The following is a 19,248-nucleotide window of genomic DNA, read 5'->3' as shown; positions in this document are numbered from 1 at the left end:
CTGAACTGGTGAAACCCAGGCCACCGAAATGCAACGTGTTAACCGCTGCGCCACTGTGCCGGCCCCAGAATGTGGATCTTGGTGGTCTCTATCTGATTCTCCTAGCTTGCTGATTGGTTTGGGGCCTTATCTTGTTAGGCCAGGGGCCTTGCCGATGGCCCTGCCCTGTCTCATTGGGCTGGTTCCTGTCCTGTGCTGACAGCCAGCAAGGAATAAGGACCTCAGTCCTACATCTGCAAGGGAGTTGAATTTGGCCAATAATCAAGCCAGTAAGCTTGGAAGCTGATTCTTCTCCAGGATTTCCACTAAGGAGCTCAGCCCTTGTTTTAGGCCTTGTGAGATTCTAAGCAGAGGACCCTGTTGGGCCATGCTGTACCTGGGCTTCAGCCAGTACACAGTCCTACAGAACTGTGAGATAATAAGTGTGTGGGTGTGTGTTCCTAAGTTGCTAAGATTGTGGGTTTTTGTTACAGCTGCATGGGGCGGGGTACGTACACAAGGTTTATGTAAACAGCTTTCTCTGGATGGCTACTTGGATTGTTTCTGATGTTACACGGCTGTCATACTGTATGTGCAAGTGCGAGTGTATTTATGTGCAGGGTAAAAATCTCTGAAATGAGATTTTTGGGTCAAAGGTTTTGACAGTTGTAATTTGATAGACCACAAGGTTTTTATTTAAAAAATACATATTTTTGGTTTTGATCTCTCCCCAGGAATGTCTGAGAGAAACTGTTTCCCTGTGGCAAGAGCAATTGTGTAGCTTATCGTCCAAACCAGGATGCTTTTAAGAGTGAAAGTAGCTCTATTAATAATCAGACTGGGGCAACAGGCGTGAGCCAGGACTGTGCTGGCAACCTGGGACATGTCTTGACTTACTCATAGTCTTGCCAACAGAATGTGCTGTCAAAATTTGAAACTTTCACATTTTTCTCAAGGGACCTTGAATGGAATTAAAGTTCAAAAATAATCATTTGAGACCAGCCTTTGAAAGTAAAGTTACACATAATGGTTGCACTACAGTGTGAGTGTACTTCATGCCACTGAACACTTAGACATGAGTAAAAGAGTAAATTTTATGTTATGTATATTTTACTGAAACTACATGGATCAATCTCAAACAAACTATGAAAAATGGATTCTATTCATAAGATATTCTGGAAAAAGTGAAACTATGGAAACAGAAGATAGATGAGTGGTTTCCAGGTGCTGTGGGTGTAGGGAGGGTTCGTTATATGGGGGACATCTTGCAGAGTGACGGCACTATTCTATAGCTTGATTGTGGTAGTGGTTACATGTGTGCTGGATGTGTTTGTCAAATCTTGCTGCACTGTATACTCAAAGGGGTGCATTTTACTGTATGCAAATTAATAAAAACCTTAAATGGAAAAAGAAATGGGATAAAAAAAGTAAAGCCACTCAGTATTATTTCCTTGAGCTGTGGGAAAGGTGTCTTGCCTGATCTGGCATTCTTTTCTGGGCAAGTTAGCGTGACCTGAGTGGCGTGGCACTTGCCAGTGGGCCTCCAGCCTAGTGACCACTTGTGTCACTTGCATTTTTCTAGGCGTCATTGGCGGCTTTACTGCCTCAAGAGACTCTGGCTCTGTGAGGATTTGTCTGGCCTGCCTCAGGGATCTTTCAGATGCCAATGTTGGGAGTCCAGGACCAGTCTGGCACACTAGTGTGTCATCTCAAGTCTCAAGTGGGTGCAAATAGATCTAGTTCTCTGTTCTTCCTGGAAGGAATGGGGAAGCCAGGGGACTCCTTCCCAGTGCTAGGCCTTTCTTTGAATCCCTGAGGATTCTATCTCATTTCTTCTTGGGATAAGGAAAGAATTCTTATGCAGTGAATCCATCTTGGCTGTGACAGAGGGTGCCAGCTGATGACCAAGATGGATATCTACTGCATCTGGACCAAATAATTCAAAAATTTAGATGGGCAAGAATAGAAGGTTGCACAGGTAAGTAGAGTCTAGGGTCACCAAGGCAGTGAAGATAAATGGTAAAAGGCAGGTTCTGTGGACCCAGGCTGGGGAGCAGATGCCAAAGACAGAAGCAGTCAAGAGAAAAAAATCAGAGGAATGCTCAACATCACTTATCATTAGAGAAATGCAAATCAAACCACAATGAGATGCCACTTCACACCCAGGAGGATAGTTATTATTTAAAAAACTCAGAAAATAACAAGTGTTGGTGAGGATGTGAAGAAATGGAAACCTTTGTGTTCTGTTGTTGGGAATGTAAATGGTGCAGCTGCTGGGGAAAACAGTATCTCAGTGTCTCAAAAAATTAACCATAGAACTACCATATGATCCAGCAATTCCATGTCTGCATATATACACGAAATAATTGAAAGCAGGGACTCAAACATATTTGTACACACATGTTCATAGAAGGATTATTCACAATAGCTAAAAGGTGGAAGCAACCCAAGTGTCCATCGATAGATGAATGGATAAGCAAAATGTGGTATAGACATATAATGGAATATTATTCAGCCTTGAAAAAGAAGAAGATCCTGTCATATGTTACAATATGGAATGAACCTTGAGGACGTTATGCTAAGTGAAATAAGCCAGTCACAAAAAGACAAACACTGTATGGCTCTACTTATATAGGATACCTGGAGTAGTCAAATTCATAGAGACAGAAAGTAGAATGGTGGTTCCCAGGGACTGGGGGGAGGGGAAATGAGGAGTCATTGTTTAAAGGGTACAGAGTTTCAGTTTGGGAAGATGAAAAAGTTCTGGAGCTGGATGGTGGTGATGGTTGTACAACAACGTGTGTACTCAATGCCACTGAACTGTATACTTAAAAATGGTTAAAATGGTAAGTTTTATGTATATTTTACCTTAAGAAAAACAATTCCAAGGAGGGGGTGAGCTGAAGCAAGTGGGCCTCACCAGCAAAGCCAGGGCAGGGCAGCCTGCAGTCTCCCTCGTGTGGCTGGGAAGAGGGTACTGGTGCAGTGGCGATGGCAGGTTGCACGTCTGTGCAGATCCTCCTCGTTTTCCTTCGTGGAGGGTCATGGTCACCAAAGGCAGATGCGCTGTGGTTCTGTGAAGCTGGGTGTTCCTGAGTTTTGTGCATGCCTTCCTGGGAGTCAAAGTAATGATGGTGTGCTGAGAGACCCGGAGCCTGAGAATGGACTCAGCAGCCAGTCTCTGCTGGTAGACCGTCCTTTTTCATAAATTGTCACTTGGTCCTACTCAAACCCCCTCAATCCCCACCCTCCTTCCAGGGAGGGTCTTGTGAATTCCAGGTAGTTCTGGGGGCTTTCCTGCTCCTGCTCAGGTCCTGCACCTGGCTGGTTGCGGTGATGGGTCCTACCACTGAGGCACTGACTCTGGTCTGAGGCTAGAACTGCAGGTGAGAAGGCCTGTGCCCACCCCACAGACATGCAGTCCAGGACATCCCTCTTCAGTTTCTCCGTGTTGGTAACTGGGGGAGGAGGCGGCAGTGAGTGGCTACACGGGTTCCCTAGTGGGGCCTCCTTGAGCTTCTGATGCTGTATTTAACAGATCCCCCTTTTAGAGTTGACTGATTCCATAGCATAACGATTCTTCTGCCTAGGGCTTGGGTGGAGACCATGGACTGGACCAGAGAATACTCGAGTTGTAGACTTCATGAGGACCCGGGGTCTCCCCTTCTGTCTCACTGAATGAGGTGCGAGGGCCTCCACTCTCGTGCCTTTGGGATGTATTTTCCCAGGAGATCCTGTGATCTCTCACATAGAGACCCCTGGCAGCTCCCCCTCTCCAGCCCTCCACAGATGCCTGACTTCTCTCATAGATTGGGTGACTGTCATGTGGGCTCAAGCTAATCTCCCTGCTACGTACATTGTTATTCACATACACTGGGCATCTTCCGTAACTGTGTTGTCCATGTGTGGCTGTTGAGTACTTTAAAGGTGGCTAGTGCAAATTGAGATTTGCTGTAAATGTAAAATGCACACCAGATTTTGGAGACTTAGTATGAAAAAGAGCATGTAAAATACCTCATTAATGATTTTATATCAATATATTGAAATAACATTTTGGATATATTAGATGAAAGAAAATACATTATTCAAGTTCACTTCACTGGTTGGATTTTGCTTTTTTAAATGTGGTTACTAGAAAAGCTAAAATTATATGGATGGCTCACTTTGTCACTATATTGATCATCACTTTTCCAGAGCCATAGCACCACCTGGAAGCTTGCTAGAAATGCAGATTCTTGGGCCCCACCCCAGGTCCAGGGAATCAGAACTCTGGGGGTGGGGCCCAGTGATCTGTTCCTGGTGACTCTGGTGGATGCTCGAGTTTGAGATCTAGGGCTCTAGAGCCACTCTCTCTCAATCAGTTGCTAAGCCACCAGTTATTTAATTGGAAGCATTTACAATCAAAGGAAATGAATAAGAAGGGCAGAGCCAACTGGTATCAGTGAATGAACACTGGGGTATTTGGGTAACAACCATAACTGAACGACTGCTCTATCAGGGCTGTTAGACACATTGTCCTTGGATCCAGTGCATTGCAGGACGGCTGCATGGGTGCCACCTGGTTCCCTAAGGTGGTGGCAATTGCTTCGAGACTCTTGCTTTGCTCTGGTTCTCTCCACCTGTCTCCACTCTCTGCCTGTCTGGCCTGTGACCAGTTTGTTTCTTTTCCTGTTTCCAGCCCCACATTAGGTGGACTCGACGACAGAGTTTGGCTTTCCCTTCTCGTTGCTCCCTGGGACAAAGGCTTGCGCTCATCCTGGCTGCTTCTGCTGCTTGATGTACTTGAGTGAATGGAGAGTGCTGAGTAATCGTGTGAATGTTGTTGGATTCCTAGTGGCATCTTCATTCTCCTTAGACAAAGGAGGGAAAGACGTTCAGAAGACTAAATCAGGGGAAGGGTGCCTTATTTGCAGTGGTTTTTGAGATCTCTCATAGTTGAGAATCTCTTGGGGAAAATCAGACTCCACATATGACCCTCCCTCACTCCTTCCCTTTATTTCTTTTGGAGGAAGTTTTGGTTTCTTCCTAGTATCAATATAAGGGGGATCTTTATGAGAATCCTGTATCTGGTTCTGATGAGACCACATATATTTAAGCAAATCATTTGCTGTCTCAGTGCCTCTACTTCCTGGTCCACAAAACCAGTCTAATGGTGTCCACTGCGACATCAAGGTTTGCAGCTTGTTTTCTGCAATTGCATGTGGAAGTGCTTTATACATGCAGTATAGTGGTTAACAATCCCCGTACCGGCATTGACATCTAATGAAGCTATATTTGGGTTCTTTTTGAACCTTGGTGACCTCATTTGTAAAATGGGGATAATATAGGTCCTTAATACTGTCTGTAAAACCCTTAGGGCCAAATATGTGCAGGAATCTGCACTTTTTCAGGTTTTTGGATTGTGCTTATACCATATAGAACATGACATTCCTAATAGGGTCAACGGAGTCAAATACATTAACATTTCTGAAATAAAACATATGGACATTCTCGCTAAATGGGTTTTTTGAAAAAGACTATATATAGCTTCATATCAGTTTAGGTAATGTTTTAGTGTCAAATGGATTATAAAAACAACCTTTCGGTTTCCAGATCTTTTGGTATTCAGGATTGTGGATAAGGGGTTGTGGACTTTGGTAGTGGTTGTGTTGTCTGAAATAACGGAATAAACTCAGATTAGCAAATGTGCAGCTTTGGTTTATTTTGGAATGGCTGAGGAATGCCCTGGTTTGGGAGAAGATTCCAAAGAGCTGATGCATGTCAACCTTTTAAAGATGGGATTGATGCCAGCAACCTAGGAGGACTGTATTTTAGCGCTCAGGATGACGTATGGGCATTCCCAGATAGGGGTGCCTAATGTCGTAGTTTTGATTTTTAGACAGAAAAAAAATCGTCTCAATTCAAATGCATCCTTCAACCTGGCTATATATATATATATATATATATACATGCTACAAAGTTTTATTTCTTTGCAAATATAACCCAAAGGCATTGCCAAAATACATAACAGTGTCATGGGTTTGCTTAGACGATTGAATGTGACACTATGTAAAGCAGATAGCACAGAGTGTGGTCCTTAGTGACTCGGTAAATGTTAGCTACGTATTATATTGTTCTTATAATTATGGATGTTAATAATAAGTATTAACTTATTATTGGCCTGTTCTTGTGCCAAATAAAATGATTTTTATTAAAATTTGATTGTTTTAAAATATTTTAGCAATGGAGGAAATTGTATCTTTTTTTTTAAAGCTTTTCTTAGATTTCCCCCGGATTTTAACTCAGTGACCTTGGTAAAGTTGTCTGCCATCTATGGTGGTTAATTTTATATATCAACTTGGCTGGGCCATGGTACCCAAATACTTGGTCAAACATTATTCTGGATGTTTCTGTGAGGGTGTTTTTGGATGAGATTAACATTTAAATTAGTGGACTTTGAGTGAAGCAGGTTGCCCTCCATAATGTGAGTGGGCCTCATCTAATCAGTTGAAGGCCTAGATAGAACAAAAGATTGCCTTTGCCCTCCTGGCCCCCCCCCCCCCCCCCCCCCCATAAGAAGAAATTCTGCCAGCAGATGGCCTTTGGACTTGAGCTATAGCATCTGCTCTTCCCTGGGTATCCAGCCTCCAGGCCTATCCTGCAGATTTTGGACTTACCAGTTTCTATAACTGCAAGAGCCAATTCATTAAAATAAATCTCCCTCTGTCCCTATACACACACACATCCACACACACACATCCTGTTGGTTCTGTTTCTCTAGGGAACTCTGATGAATACGCTGTCTCTTGACCTCATTTGGTTTCTTGTTTTTTGTGAGGAAGATTTTCCCTGAGCTAACGTCTGCTGCCAATCCTTCCCTTTTTTTTCTTTGCTTGAGGAAGATTAGCCCTGGCTAACAACTATGCCAGTCTTCCTCTACTTTATATGTGGGATGCCTCCACAGCATGGCTGAGGAGTGGAGTACGTCCACACCTGGGATCCGAACCCGTGAACCCAGGCCACCAACGTGGAGCACTCGGAACTTTAACCACTTGGCCACAGGGCTGGCCCCAGCTCATTTGGTTTCTTAATTTATAGAATAAGAGGATGGAAGAAGATGATCTCCAAAGTTTCCTTTAACAGTGTGAGAAGTTATTTGGGTCTAAAGCAGCTGGATTTGGTGTTTGGAAGGTGTCTATGATGGTTCAGACCATCAGTTGTGAGGATGTGGTAGGAAAGGACATGGCCTTGGGAGGGGGGCCGAGACGCCAAGCTCAGTTCAGGGTTGGTGGTGGCCTGAGGGGAATCCACGGGGAAGTGTCCAGTGGCACTTGGATTATGGTTGTCAGGATGATGGTGAGTCCCAGAGAGATGTTAGTAGATGCGGGATGTAAGAACTTACCTGTTGAGTAGAGCAGAGTCCCTGCTGAGTACTCCAGGCCAGAGGAACCCACTCCCCAGCCTCAGGCCCCAGAGGGGAGCCCAGCAACTAGGCTGCCACCCGCTTGCAGCAACGATGCCATCCCGAGTGTCCTGGAGACTGTGGCCACACGTCCACCACCTCACCAGGCGTGAATGGCTGGGACAGAACAATTTCTGACAGTGTACTGCATCCCCTGGTGAAATTTTGGTGACTCTTCCGAGCGTAGGATGCTCTAAGAGGACCAGGCCGCAGCTTGCCTGAGGTCAGTGGCTGCAGAGCCTGAGGCTCAGGAGGGAGGTCTGAGCTGGAGAAGTTTGTTATTGCTGTTCCTTTTGTTAACAGTGACAATAATAATAGCTCTGTTGCCCGATGCTTGTTGAGTGTTTGTCACTCCAGAGCTGCACTGTCTGCCAGGGAGCCACCAGCCCCATGTAACGATTAAATATAAACTTAATTAGCATTAAATAAAATGAAAAATTTAGTTCTTCGGTCACACTAGCCACACTTCAAGTGCTCAGTAGCCACATGTAGCTAGAGCCTTCTGCATTGGACAATGCAGGTACAGAACATTTCCATCATCGTGGAAAGTTCTGTTGGACAGCGACGCTCTGGTCTAGAGCTGTGTGCATGGTCTCTCACGTACTCCTGTAGTGTTTGGAGGTGGACCTATTATCCCGATCTTTTAGATGAAGATTTTGGGCTGATGCTGGATAACTGGCCGCAAATCACAGCTCATAAGTGACAGAGCTGGAAACTCAAACTCGTCTCTCAGACTCTCCTGGAGCCCCTGAGTAACCCGCTGTTTGTACTTGTCAGTCTGCAGGTCATGGTGAACCCTGAGCATGTGGGGAGTCATCCATTGCTGTCAGCCAAGGATGGGGCCCTGGGTGAGAAGGTAGAGAAGAGGGGCAGAGGTGAGGAGGAGAGAGGTGTTCCAGAGGATGCAGATCTTAGGCTATTCAGTGCAGTACAGTGTCCCTGGGTTTGGGCGCCGTGAGGTCGTTGATCTTTGCCAGGGTCGGCTTGCTGCAGTGGAAGGGGAAAAAGCTGGGTTTCAGGGCTTTGGGGAGTGAATGGGGGATGAGAGAGAAAGGAAGGAGACAGAGGGGATAGCTAGAAAGAGGCGTGAGATCCAAAGACACAGGACTCCTTTAGGGTTGAGGAGGCTTGAGCTTGTTGATAGACTAAAGTAAAGCCTGTCTGTGGGAAGCGGGCTGGGAGTAACCTGTGGGGGAGCAGTGGGGATGCTGGTAACCCTGAGACACATGCCCTGCCTGAGGGGCAGCGTGATGCTGTCCCAGGTGACTGTTGCTGGGAGGCCATTTTAACTTCCTGTTGCCAGATTCCAGACAGCTGGATTTTTATGTGCCATGTCCCTAATTATAAACACTTTTAAAATAACATGATTACTCGTTCCATAAAAAGCATATATCCCATTGCAGAGAAATGTGAATGTACTTAATACCTTCGAACTGTATGCTTGAAAATGGTTGAATGGTAAATTTTATGTTCTGTGTATTTACCATAGACACACACACACACACGCACACAAACACATCACTAGGCCATTTTGGCACACAGGCTGTGAGTCTGATTTCTGGGCTGGGGGCACAGATCCTGCATTGTTGACGGAGTTCACGATAGACAGCAGTGGCTCTCCATCTTGGCTGCACACTGGTGTCCTATAGGCCAGGCCAGGCCCTGGAACAGTTCAGTTAGAACATCTGGGTGGGACCCAGGCGTCAGTACTGCTTACAGTGAACAGGTGATTCCAGTGTACAACTAACACTGAGAACCTCTGGTATAGACGATGAAAAACTGGAGGATCAAGGCCCTGAAGAGACAGGAAGGAATAGCGTAAGAACCCAGGTGTAGGGAACCCCTTTGCTTCTGCGACTGGAGGGACAAAAGTAAGGGTGTGTGCAGATTGTGTTTAAAATTAGGGGCATGAGGCTCCTGCCACAAGAGGAACGGAGACTTTCGTTACATCCCGTACGTGAGGTCAGCTCTTCTTTAGCTTCTTCGGTTGTAACGTGGGATGATGTGGGCACCTGCCCAGCCGCGTCATCACGTGTCGTTGTGTTTCTGCAAATCCATCTGCCGCTTAGGAACTGATTTTGTATAAGTGTGTTGTGAAGCAGAAGGGTCATCGTTGTCAGTGACAGCCTCTTAGGACTCAGCTTTCCTTTCCATGTCTGTCTCCACTTCACCACCAAAGAAGTTGCAAATTCACTTTGGAGAAAACAGAAAATTAGAGAAATGGATTTGTGAGCAAAGAGATCAATCAGGAACGGGATTAAAGTCTAAATATTAGAACCACTAACAAAGCTTTTAGTGAACTTAACAAGCCCAAAGTATTTACTGAATATAGACAGTTGTTTCAGAAAGTATAATTACCACTTTTAGTACAAAAGTGTTAAAAGTCAATTAATTATCAAATAGTCAAAGAGGTGCATTAGGAATAGACAAAGATCTGAGGCATTTCTCAGAGGGAGCATTTTTATTAAAGGGGAGTATGTTTATGAGTACTAAAAATTAGAGAGGGTTCTGAATTTTAGGGGGGGACTGTAGTTTGAAGTGATGTAAGCTCTCGCCTAAAATATTAGTTTAATAGGAGAACAAGCCCCTTTACAGCATGACGATGTTGCTCGTTCAGCTTTCCTCGTAATCAAAAGCGATTGTTTGTCAGACAGCTTTGCAGTACTTTGATTCAATTGCTTTTGGACCAGATTCCAATCAAGAGATGCAGATACTTTCTTGTCAACAGTTTCATCGGCTTAGACATGTCTGCTGAGGGGGATTTATATTGATTCCCTGTAATTGAAGATGCTCTGTTGGGCATGCGTTATAAAATTCCTGAGGCTGGGAGGGACCGGGAGCTGCGGTTCTGCGCGCTGGCTCAGCTGTTGGTTTGAGGAGGCGCCAGAGGATCTAGGCAGCCACAGGAAAATCATTGCTTGGTAATTGGGGCCTTTGGGGGTGAATTCTCATCTTGCCTAAGACCTAACCAGTGAAAGAAGCTTATGAAAATGAGGCCAACATAGTGACACCTTTTTAGAAAACGGATAATGCATGAGGAAATTTTAGGGAAGCATATGTAGTTCAGATATACTGCTAAGAAATTAAAAAAAAATACAATTGGCCTCATTAACATAGTCCATCCCCAGCTTTCCGCACCAGGAAAACATACCCCAGCAAACTGAGAAGTGGCGGTGAGGTCACAGGTGTGGAAGAGGTTTAAATTCAGTGTGTTGGTGATGCGAATTGAGGAGTCAATGAATTTGGGGCATTATGTGATGAGGGTTGGGTCTTCTGCTCCAGAGGCCTCTATTTGCACACGGGGGCCACCTCACACCTTTTGTTGGGGTAACAGTTGTGAGGAGTGAGGATAAGGTGAGCTAGAGAGTGAGCGCTACTCTATTTTTTTTTTTTTTGAGGAAGATTAGCCCTGAGCTAACTGCTACCAATCCTCCTCTTTTTGCTGAGGAAGACTGGCCCTGAGCTAACGTCCATGCCCATCTTCCTCTACTTTATATGTGGGATGCCTACCACGGCATGGCATGCCAAGTGGTGCCATGTCTGCACCCGGGATCCGAACCGGCGAACCCCGGGCTGCCGAAACGAAATGTGCACACTTAACCGCTGTACCACCAGGCTGGCCTCAGGAGCACTACCCTTAAAGAGCGCTGCTGTGTGGGAACTCTGGGCTATGGGTACCAGGTTGCCTGGTTTTCCAACTTAAGTCAGGAGTTTGGATGATTTAGGCAAAATTCCCTGATTTATGCTTGTTGATAAAGAGTTTAAATCATTACCTTGTGAGGGTCAAATCAGATGCCTCTGTAGGACAGAATGGGCCTGTGCATCTGCACCCTCTGCCCCTGTGTGGAAGGAGGACACCAGAACCTTCTCCTGCCTGTGAGGCTTACTGAACTCATGGGGAGATGTCTGCAGGTTTGGGGCTTCACTGAGTACTTCACTCATTTGAGCTTTGTTGACTAACCGCTCTGTGCTAGGCACCGAGTTGCTGTGGGCATGGGGAATCATAGGCAGGGGAGATGCTAGAGGCCTGGGACTTTGAAAGGCGCTGATACGTTCATGGAATGCTGCGTTTCTCTGTGATTACAGAGGGTCCATGTGGGAGAATGAGGGTGGGCGGGTGAGATTGGCAAGTTAAATGGGTTTTGGAGAGTGAAGGGCTCTACGGTTGCTCAAGAAATCGGGTTGTGCTGTATGGGCAAAAAGGAGCCCTTAGAGAAGTGATCTGATCACATACTCATATTTAAAAGAGGACTGGCTGCTGCTGGGCAGAGGAGCAAGATGAGACAGGAGGGCATGGCTACCAGGGAGCAGGTGGGCTGGTACATGTTCATTTAAGGGCTAGACTTTTAAAAATGAGCTTTTGCTTCATTTAAGATTGGAACTCTGTTAACCTGTGAAGTGAGGGTCTGTGCTGCTGTTGGTCACGTAGGAGAGGATGTAAATAAACATCGCAGGGCCACATGTGTGAGTTAGACTTGCCTGTGCTGTCCAGCATGAGCTGGACACTTGTCTTACCTGACTAATGAGTATGGTTTCTGTTTTATTTCTGTCGAGGTGGTTTGCCAGCTTTGAAACTGAGGTGTGCCTCCTCATCCGCTATAACTTAATTTAACTTTGACTCTGAGCTGTTTTCCTGCTCTGGGCTGGCAGGAGATTCAATCTTAGCTACTTCTTTTTACACCTTCTTCCCTCCTTTCTCTTGGTGCAAATGTCCTGGGGCTGGAGGAAGCAGGAGAGACATCCCTCTGGTCCAGGGTGTCAGGTCCACAGCAGTTACCCCTGAGATGCCGCAGAGCCCCTTCAGGTTACCCGCTCTGCCCTCTCTCCTGTGCCGGGAACCTGTGCAGCCTGGGAGCCCAGCAAGGCCCAGCGAAGCTCTTCCCCAACCTAGCTCTGCTGGCTTTGGAGCGTGGCCAGCACAGCGCCCAACTGCCCGCCTCTAGGAACCACAGCACTCTCTCTTTTTCGGGCCTGGGAAACTCACTCTGGGGAGATCTTTCAGTCTCTGCCGCCTTCTCTGTAGTTCTCACAGGGGCTCTTCCTCTCACTGCCTGAGACCCTGATTTGGAAACAAGAGCCAGGAAGGGAAGTGTCATCCCGGCAGGGGCTGCTCTCCTGAGTCACCAGCCTCTCCTGAGACCAGGAGGCACAGAGCCAGCTACCTGCCGGGGGGAGGCAAGCAGAGAAAGGGAAAACAGAGGAACGAAACATTAATATTTTAAGGAATGTTTTTCCACAGAGGCACATTTTGTAACTGTTTGGTTTCAGGGCCAAAAGGGAGCAGATATGAGGACTGTGGGAAAGGAGGAGGGGGGCGGGGAATCGGGACCTGCCCAGGCTGAGCAGCCTTTACCGGCAGGTGGGAGAGAAAGGGAGCAGAGGGCCGGGGAGATGGTTTCTCACGGCTGTGCAGGGACCAGAAGCAGGGAGATTGGGTCTTTGGGTGCGGTCGCCCGTCTGGAGCTGGCTGGGCCTGTGAGCTTCCTGGCCCCAGTATGAAGGTTTTCTCACCACCCAGGATCCAGGCTTGGGGTGGAGGGAGAGGAGGGGTGGGTTACGCCCAGCTCTGAAGGACGGTGTTCATAGTTTTCAATTAAGAAAGGAAGAGGGTCTTTGTTCTCTCGTGGCCTGCTGCCCTGTTCTTTCCCTGAAGGTGAGAGGAACAGGTAGTGAGCTGCTTGCTCTGGGAGGAGGACCCCATGGGAGGAGGGGGGCCAGGAGAGGAAAGCGGGGCCTTGCTGCGGCCTCCCTGTACACAGGGGGTGATGAAAACTCGATGCTGATGTTAGTAGCATTGAAAACTGTAAGCAGATTCCATACCTGTCACATTTCCAAGGAGGTGCTAATGGAAAGTATTTCTTTCATGATTGCGTTTTCGGTTGTTCACAGCTTGGCTTAGGCCTAGACATTTCTAGGACTCTGACTGTCCCTCTGGTGCCCCTCCAGGCCTTTGGAAGACTCTGGTCCTGGCTGCTTTTCCAGCACCTCTGCTACCCCAGCAGAGCACCTACCACAGGTGTGTAACGTGTCAGCGTTGCTTGCTTAGTGGCCTCCACTCCCTTTCATGGCGGGAAGCTCTTGAGGGTAGGGGTGCCATCCGATTTTCCATTTTATTCCCAGGGCTCTGCATGGAGATGCTGAGCTTTCTGACAAGGTGGCGCTTGAGGAGAAACTCCAAGGGGACTGTGTCCGCCTGCATCTTGCCTCCCATCTTCTCTTCCCTTCTCAGAGATCTCAAACATTGATAATCTGCTTTTCTCCTTGATAGCTTCTTCCTATCAGAATTTAACCACGTAGATCTTTGACACCTTAGAAGCAAGTAAGAAGAAAAGAGGGAAAGAAAGAAGACAGAAGAAGCGAAATTGTCCTTGGACCACCCCCCCGCCCCCCCACCCTGGGACACTGTCCTGAACGCCCCACCTCCCCTCACAGCCATCATAAATGCTTCTTCTCTCTTGCTTTCTTTCCCTCCTCATTCCATGGCCCACTGTGGCTTGAACTTGACTGAAACTGCTCTTGTTAGGATCTCTAACAAGGTATTTGACACTAAACCGGATGGAATATTTCCAAGCCTTTTTTCTTAGTTTGTTGGCAGCATCTGACACTGGTGACCACTCCTCTTACAAACTCCGGGTTCTTTTGCTTTCTGTCCATGACACCAGATTCTACTATTTTTTCCTAACCCTCTAGCTATTCTTTGTCAGTTTCCTTTGTAACCTTCTCTTTCCCTTAAAGGGTTCAGTCCTGCACCCTTTTCCCTTTCCCTTCTATATGCTCATCTGAGTGGTTTTTATCTATTTCCATGGTTTAAAAACCATCTGCGAACTGAAGACTTCCAAATACACATTTCCAGCCAGTATCTCTTATCACCAGATTGCGTATGGTCAGTCACCTTCCAGCATTTTGACTTGACTATCTCCCACACGTGGTCTCAGCATGTCACACCCTGTCATTCCTTCTGCTGAGTTTCCATCTGGATGATGAGCACCGCCATCTTAGATACCCATTCACTCCGGTCAGGACCCCGGGGGTCATCCTTGACCTCAAATCTGAGCCATCACCACGTTTTGCCATTTGACGTCCTAAATGGCCATGAATCTGTTCACTTCCCTTTTTCTCTTCCACCGCTCTCCTCTCTCTCCTGTCTTCTTCCAATGGCCTCCTGACACTTTTCCTTCTTCCCGCCCTGCTTTATTCTGTCCCATCTCAGGCTGCAGCCAGAGCTGCCTTCCCAAAGTGCAGACCTGGGCATGCCACACTCTGCTGAACACGCATCAACAGCTTCCCGTGGCCCTTAGGCTAGGGTCAGACCACCTAACGTGGGGACAGACCCTTGCCCACATGCACACACTCACCTCTCATTCTGTCTCATAGTCTTTGCTGAGGATACACTCAACAGCTCATAGTTCCTGGAAAACTGTGCTTTCTCTCCTCTGAGCCTTTGCTTTTCTTTTGCCCTGGGGTACTTGTCATAAGGATTTTGGCTTTTACTCTGAGTGAGATGGAGAGCCATTGGAGGAGTTTGAAGAGAGGGATGATATGATCTAACGTGTATTCAGTACGTCTCCCTCTGGCCTCAGGGCTGGGAATAGACTCTAGGCCGGGATCTGGGAGACTGTGCAGGAGGCCGTTCCAGGGATCCCATTGAGAGAAGATGGTGGCTTGGATTGGTGATGGCTGTGGAGGTGGGGGAGGTAGGCAGATGCTGGATCTAGTTTTGAAAGCATACCTGACTTGATGACAAGGGTGACTGCAAGATTTGCCCTGAGCAACTGGAGCTTGCTGTCAACTGAAATACAGGTGGACTGTGGGTGCAGCAGGTTTGGAAAGAGGTGGTGGGATTGAGTGGGAAGATCAGCAGCTCAGTTTTGTGCATGTTAAATTTGAGATCTGTTCAACATCTATATGGATGCGGTAGCAGAACAATGGCCCCCAAAGACGTCCACATCCTCATTCCTGGGACCTGTGACTGTGTTACCTCACTGGGAAAAGGGACTGTGCAGCTGTGTTGAAGTTAGGATCTTGAGATGGGAGATGATCCTAGATTATCCAGGTGGCCCAATGTCATCACAAGGGTCCTTAGGAGAGGGAGGCAGGAGTGTCAGAGTCAGAGAAGGAGACTGATGACTGAAGCAGACGTCGAGGGGGTGTGCTTTGAAGACGGAGGCAGGGGCCACAAGCCAAGCAGTGCAGGTGGCCTCCATACGTTTCCTGAAATCCATTTTCCATCTTCTAGCTGGAAAAGGCAAGTCAATAGATTCTTCCCTGGAGTCTCCAGAAGGAATGCAGCTCTGCCGACACCTTGATTTTAGCCCGTAAGACCCATTTTGGACTTTTGACCTCCAGAACTGCAAGATAATAAATTTGTGTTGTTTTAAACCATTAAGCTGTGGTGCTTTGTTACAAAATAATATGAAACTAATACAATGGAGACGTGGAGTAGGAGGCCTCATACACAAGTCTGGGGTTTAGGGGACGCTTACCTTCCCTGCCTTCCACTGTTAGTCATCACTAGTCAAACTCACAGTGTTCTTTTAGCATCCTCAGCTGTTCTTAACAGTAAAAATCTGGGAACAGTAAAAAACAACAACAAAAAAATCTATTTAGAGAGTAGGCTAAATAGATTCCACAAAATGTACAGGGTAGGTTTCCCGCCCTTTGTTGGAGTCTCATGCCCCTACCACAATCAATATACTATGTAACCATTTACTGCATACTACTTTTTTTTCTTTTTTGCTGAGGAAGATTCTCTCTGAGCTAACATCTGTGCAATCTTCCTCTGTTTTTTTGTATGTGGGACACCTCCACAGCATGGCTGATGAGTGCAGTAGGTCCATGCCCGGGATCCAAATCCGCGAACTCAGGCCTCTAAACAGGAGTGCATGGAACTTTAACCACTCAGTCACCAGGCCAGGCCCACATACTTTTTGCTTTATATGTGATTTTAATATCTATTTCAGTGTGGTTTCAGGTTATAACAAAACAGGAAAAGTTATATTCTGAAGCAGAAATGATTAGCTGCAAGACGTAATATTTAACAGCAGGGAAAGAGGAAGGAAAAATTAAAGTAAAAGGGAGATAGGACTCCAATACAGTTGTATTTGAACTAATAGTTTAGCAAACACATCTTGAAACCATGGTAGTTAATCCTTAAAACCATCACTATATTACAGCATTAATCCAATGACAGATGTTCATTCAAAATGATCAACTTAAGTCAACATGGACATATTAAAATTATTTTTGATGCACTCTTTTTAAGAAAGTAGGAAATTATACAGTATGTTTTGCAAGCTATCTGGTAACATAATTCAGACTTTTATGTGCATTTGTTCTTAGATATGCTTCACTTGCTAGAAAATTAACTTATGTGAAACACTGGTTCCCTGGTGATGCTAGCTAATAAGAGTCATTGAACTTTAGCTGTGGATAAATTCACAAACAGTAATGCAAGAGAGAGATTTAAAGATTAGGCCCCAACTGTGCATAAACCCTGTTGTGAAAGGTTTTCCCTAAGAATTGCAAATAACTCTAAGTAGAGTCAGAGTAACCCAAGGAGAGCAATGTGCTGGAAGTTCACTCCCCAAGTTAGACGTGAAGCAGCAGCTTTGCTATAGTAGTTGGGATGGAGGTTTTTTGGTTTTTTAAAAAGATTTTATTTTTCCTTTTTCTCCCCAAAGCCTCCTGGTACATAGTTGTATACTTATACTTTTAGTTGTGGGTCCTTCTAGTTGTGGCATGTGGGATGCCGCCTCAGTGTGGCTTGATGAGCAGTGCCATGTCCGCGCCCAGGATCCGAACCGGTGAAACCCTGGGCTGCCGAAGCGAAGCGTGCGGACTTAACCGCTCGGCCACGGGGCCGGCCCATGGAGAACGTTTTTGTCTTTAAATTTCTTTAACAGTTATACTCTGCTTTCCGGGGGCCTTGCACTCTTCCAAGCCCTCTATGTATATTAACTAATTTAGTTCTCATAATAATAATTCTGTGAGTTAGGGACTATCGTTGTTCCCATTTTACGGGTGGCAGAACTGAGGCAATGAGAGATTAAGTAACTGGCTCAAGTTCACCCAGCTGGTCAGTCTAGCTTCAGATCCAGGCAGTCTGGCTCCAGAGTCCACGCACTTCACTGTGCTCTGTGTTGGCCTCACTGGGTCTTTTCAGCCGTGCTTTTGGGTTGTCCCTCCTACTCGTCTGCTGCTTATCAGCGTAGTTCGTGCAGAAAATGTTAATGGGATTTCTCTTTAACACTTTGTGTCCTTGTTCAGGTCCTCATTTCTGCCTGGTCTGGGCCAACTCCCACTGAGTTTATTCTGCCCCAGTGTTTCTGGTCTCCAGCCCAGTTTATATAAGACTGTCTAACTTGATTTCATTCTTCTTGTTTAAAATTATGCAAGGGTTTCCCATTTCCTACAGAACAGAGGTCAAACTCCTTAGCATGATATTTGTGTCATTCAAGATTCTTAGTTGTGAGCAAGAGAAACCCACTCTGGTAACTTTGAGCAGAAAAGGAAGGCTGTGGATGATGCCTGGGGGATGGGCACAGGAACAAGTGAGGCAGATGCCCTGCTGGCTCTTGCTTTTGCCCCGGCACAACCTTCACGGCTGGATCAGCTGCTGCTCACAGGGGCCATCTGCCACCCAGTCTCACCATCATCTGGGTCTTTGTGTCCTGTACTGGAGATTCAGAGTCCCAAGCGAGAGCGTCCATTTGACCAAGCCCAGTTCACTCCCCTGGGGGGAAGGGGGGCTGAGGACTCCCTCCTTTTGCTTCTTTAATGGAATGGAGATTCCCTGCCTCTGCCAAGACTGACAGCATTGAGAATTACCCAAAAATAGGAAGTTGGTTTGGTTCCAAGCAGCCAAAAACAATGACAAATATCTTTACCACAGTGTTGCCCAAACCTTTTTATCTGCACTCCAGAAAGGATATACATGCACACACACACCTGCACACACACACGCATGCATACACACACTTAACTGAAAAAAGTTTCAGGAATAGTACTTTCCCATGGAAATGTGATAAATTAATCTTCTCTCTTACATTCTCATTTTTTAAAGTGGGAGTCATGACTCACTAAATTGATCCAGTTTGAATGCCTTGCCCTACAGCGTACTCTGTACAGTATATTCAGATTATTCCCAATGAATAATTTTATGCATGGAATGCTTATTTATATACTAGACAAACCTTTTCGCAATTCTGCTCTTTAAATGAATATTTGCAAATAGGTCCTTGAAGAGTGGCACTTATTACCTTGACAACAAGGTAGACAAAAAAAGAGAAGAAAATAGGAATCTGTTGTGAAATGAAAAGCAACACTTTGTAGTTTCCAAACAGAATTTCCAATCGTATCATCAGAAAGTACCTAATGTAATAGTTCAGCACATTTGTCTATAAAGCTTTCCAGGAAAATTTAAATCAATGATAGCTGTTAGTGATGGGGTTTAAATTTTTGGTGCCTATTAAACAGGCCTGTTTCTTTCAGCACATGTGAACTGCGAAGCTGCCCCAGGGGAGGCCCTTAGCTGGGTGTTAGGAAGGATGCAGAAGTGAGCTGGTCTGGTATCCTGGTATCAAGGAGAGGAAAATTTAGTAGAGAGAAAAAGACAAGGATATGAAAAATAGCTGTACCAGGCAGAAAGTGACAAGGATCATGAGAAAGGAATAAAGAAAATGCGTAGGAATCCAGAGGAATGTGGGTGCCCAGTGCCTGACAAACAGCTTCTGTGGAACAAAGGAGGACTTCAGAGGCTGTGAGAGGGAATTCCCCATCACCGCTGTCCACCCTGGTGCAGCCCTGGAGGCCCTGGGGAGCAGCACAGG

At 46.1% G+C, this 19,248-nt stretch overlaps 1 protein-coding gene across 5 annotated transcripts in view; it reads left to right on the top strand.

Moving 5' to 3' along the window:
* MTUS2 (microtubule associated scaffold protein 2) overlaps positions 1-19,248 on the top strand; it is a 558,867-nt gene that overhangs the window by 139,426 nt on the left and 400,193 nt on the right. Inside the window, exon 1 of one of the 5 annotated variants that reach the window (XM_046663637.1) lies at positions 13,403-13,436. The exons of the other annotated variants lie outside the window; for them this stretch is intronic. The gene's annotated coding sequence lies outside the window, so the exon portion shown is untranslated. Of the gene's footprint in view, positions 1-13,402; positions 13,437-19,248 lie in introns of those variants that run through there. 5 annotated transcript variants of the gene reach the window in all.

This window comes from Equus quagga, chromosome 6 (genome assembly GCF_021613505.1).
Source record: "Equus quagga isolate Etosha38 chromosome 6, UCLA_HA_Equagga_1.0, whole genome shotgun sequence".
Lineage (NCBI taxonomy): Eukaryota > Metazoa > Chordata > Mammalia > Perissodactyla > Equidae > Equus > Equus quagga.
This window is presented reverse-complemented; position numbering and strand designations above follow the sequence as displayed.